This window comes from Trichechus manatus, unplaced genomic scaffold (assembly GCF_000243295.1).
Source record: "Trichechus manatus latirostris isolate Lorelei unplaced genomic scaffold, TriManLat1.0 scaffold00156, whole genome shotgun sequence".
In the NCBI taxonomy this organism is placed as follows: domain Eukaryota; kingdom Metazoa; phylum Chordata; class Mammalia; order Sirenia; family Trichechidae; genus Trichechus; species Trichechus manatus.
Window position 1 is genome coordinate 4,571,001 of NW_004444092.1, and position 4,085 is coordinate 4,575,085.

Genomic DNA, 4,085 nt, shown 5'->3' on the forward strand with positions numbered 1-4,085 from the left:
CACCTAACAATAACAAGTACAATCTAATTTCTGGATCCTCAAAACGAAGATTCAGATATTGATCCTGACTCTCTGTGTAGCCAACTGTTGGCCTGACCCCGTCTCTGTTTCTACAGTTGCAATATGACAACAGATGACAGATAAGAATGCTGATGCCCAAAAGTGCACCTGATCATGTCCTCCGCATGTGATCACGCACAAATACACACCTGCACAAACACGCACATACCTGCACACGCACAAACACCTAAACCTAAATTCCTTTGGGAGATCAGAGCAACCTCTTCCCCACCCTTCCAGCCCCTGTTGTACAGTGATTCTTTGCAAGAAAGGAGTGAGGGCAGGGGCAGAAAAGAAGGAAGGTGAGATGATTTACCCCAATGAGATTGCTATGAGTCAGAACTGACTCCACGGCAACTAACAGCAACAACAAGGGGATATGAGAGGGCACAGGTAGTTCTGTGGTAGAATTCTCACCTTCGGTGTGGGAGACCTGGATTTGATTCTTGGTCAATGCACCTCATGGTAGCCACCACCTGTCTGTCAGTGGAAGCTTGTGTGTTGATATGATGCTGAATAGGTTTCAGCAGAGATTACAGACTAAGACTAGGAAGAAAGGCCTGGTGATCTACTTCCAAAAAATCAGTGAGAAACCTATGGATCACAATAGTCTGATTCAATTGCACATAGGGTTGCCATGAGTCAAGGCAGCTAACAACAACAAGGGGATAGGAGAATACCTAGGGTTTCTGAGCAACATCCCCCATGCATTTGTAAAGCAAGGCAAAGCACACTTATAAAACAAATTTCTTAGTTTGCTGAAAGCTGGGGAAACGTAAGCAGTTGGCTCCACAATGCTAAAGTTATCTTTATTTAAGTCATTTAAGGAGCACTTACTAAACCAAACCAGTTGGCAATTAGTTTATTCCGACTCATAGGACCCTATAGGATAGAATTGCCCCATAGGGTCTCCAAGGCTATAATCTTTACAGAAACTGACTGTCCACATCTTTCTCCTGCAGAGTGGCTGGTTGGTTCCAACCACTGACATTTTGGTTAGCAGCTGAGCGCTCAACCACTGCGCCAGCTTGAGCACTTATAAGCCCCTACAAAGTATAAAGTGCTGTTTTGAGTGTTATGGGACTTACACAAACGATTAAGATACAGTCGGTCTCAAAAAGCTTGTAATGTTGTAGGGTCTGAAAACAACTAGCTCAGTTGCCAGGAAGTAGGGGATAAGTACATGATAAAGGTATGAAACACTCAGGAGAGTGTGAACAAACAGGAACATGGAGTGGGCTTCATGAAGCAGGGGCCACGAGAGCCAGACATTGAAATACAGGTATGATATGAACTAGGGGAGTATTTCCTGTGGAAGGAGAGTGAGCATGAGTGAAATTAGAGAGGCAGGAAATGGCAGCCTGTGTTTGGGGACTGGCAAGCAGTTCAGTTGTATGCTACAGCGAAGGGGGTGGCATGGTCAAAGGGGGTGTGGGTGGAAGAGTTACAATGGAGACAACCTGGAAAGGTGGGTGTTTGGTGTTACACTCTCTCAGGTCATAACTGACCCAGGCCAACTGTTTCCACCCTTTAGTACTGCCTCACTTCAGAAGGATGATTTATTTTCAAAACATCCAAGGTTCTCGAAAGAATCAAACATTTCCATGTTAACCAATCTAACCTACTCAAATGTGCTAATCAATGCAAACAACTAGAATTAACACTTCCCTTACACATCACACTTTTGCTGTCTATAACAAAAGTGAGAAATAAAGTGTTTAAAATAGGTACCTTAGCATCTGTAATATAGTCTCTGCATAAGATAAGCAGTTAGTGTGGGGATTCTATCTTGCAAGTAATTTCTTAGTTTACTGTTCTTCACACTGTAAAAAGAATATAGTATTTGGGGTTTTTGGCATATGCCTTCGAAATGGTATTATATTCCCTAGCCTCTGCTGTTGGAGAGTAGATCAGATGTTGACAATATCGGGGATATTAAGAGTTTACTGAATAAACAAATAAATGGATAAATGAAAGAATGAGCTCTCAACCAATAGTGTGGTCGGTTTGGAATGAAGTTAGCTACAAGCATTTTCTGGTTGTTTGTTTTTAATGATAATCGCAAGCTGTTACATTTCCTTCAGCTCAGCCTGACAATGCTACGACATTCCCAGGGTCTGGCACATAGTAGAAGCCTAATGAACGTCTGTTGACTACATGAATTAATGAAGGCTACAGTTACGTGGGAAAGGAAGTGGACAAAGACGGCCACATTTATTTTTCTAGTTTGGTCCCTTGTTTATGCTGACCCCGGCAGGATGTAAGGGTGATATATGGTTCTATCTAATGCACAGAATTAGAGACTCTCAGATTTGGAGAGAAAAGTAATTTAGAAAGCGATTAGCAAATGCTGGTGTGACTGAGGCAGCAACCCCTTCAGAGACAGTCTTTACTGAAGGCAGCACACTTGAACTCTCCTAGGCACTGGGAATACACGACCTCACAGACAGCCCAGTTTATTATTTCAACAGCTTCAATCATTCAAAGGTTCTCCATTATATTGATATAAACTCTCCTTGCTACTAACAGCTTGGACTACAATAGATAGGTTTCTCATACCTATTTTCCAAAGATAGGTACCTCACACTAACCCTGTCAGCTAATTACAGCCCATAAGCTTTCTGCAGCAACACCTCATGTTTATCCCACTTTGTATTCAAGGAGTTGCATGGGGAAGGGGAAACCAAAGAAGAGATAGAGGGGAAGAGAGTGAGCATCTGCCAAGAAAGTTCCACTCCATTGTACCTTGACCTGTGGGGCTGGCCTCAAGCACATGGCCCTTTTAACTTTCTGGAATCAAACAAGCAGAATGTCTCCATGATTCAGCCACAATGGATTTGTACCATGTTGGCTTTTTGCTTACCATGTCTTTGGAGTGGTGGAGTGGGTGTGGGGGGCTAGAAATGTGCTATCAGTAGACCTGAATTCCAAGATCAGACTAGAGGCCAACTTGATAGCTCTAGAGATCTCTAGAATAAAGTTGCCTCACAAGCCAGGGAAAATGTTAACTGACCATCTCGGCCTTACAAGGTACTTACCCTGAGCCAGGCACTGTTCTATTGGGCCTAGACAGAAATGCTCAACGTAATCCTGACACAGGAAGGCAAGGCTTCCAGAATCGTAGGTATTGCCAAGCCCACATTCATATTGGGCCCAGATGCCCAACAAGTAACACATTTCAGGAAGTGAATGTTTGTACTAAACACATAAAAATGATCCAAGGGAAAAAAATTAAACCCTATAAGAAATGGAAAATTAAGTGGGATTTACTCTTTCAAAATCACAACACTAGGAAGTAGATACTATTATTATCATCCCTGTTTCACAGATGAAGAAAATGAGGTACAGAAAGCAAAGTAACTTGTCAAGGTCAGATAGTTAGTAAGTGGTGACACTGAAATTTGAACTCTAGATCCAGAGGCTATGCTCTGAGACTACCTCTTAATCAGTTATAATTTGTTCTAGGACCAATTAGGTCCAAGAAAAAAAGAGGAGGGTGAGGATAAAACATTAATACAAATTGTTTTTGCCTGGGTAACAGTGATATCTGGACAGCCTGCTAATTCAAAGAAGTGATTATTCACTTAATTATGAATCATTTCCCTTCTTTGAATGTCCATTGCATTTTGTTTTACCTCTATTAGGCATATATCACATTGTACCATATCTAATAGACTCAAATACACCAACGATCGTGAAGATGGCACAGAACCGGGCAATGTTTCCTTCTGTTATACATAAGGTCGCCATGAGTCGGGGCCAACTTGATGACAACTAACAACAACACCCGTATGTGATAACCATGTGATCTGTGATACATGTGATAACATATAACCATATGTTATGGATATTAAACTTTTCTATTTTCCCTTATTAGACATCAGTCATTGAAGTCTACACCTTGCTCATCTTCACGTACCCAAGAAGCACTCAGTCTTGCCCATGGTTGGCCTTCCGTAAATATGAGATGAATAGTCTTGACTAGAACTGAAAAACTAGCTAAGGAAGCTCATTTTCACCCCTGC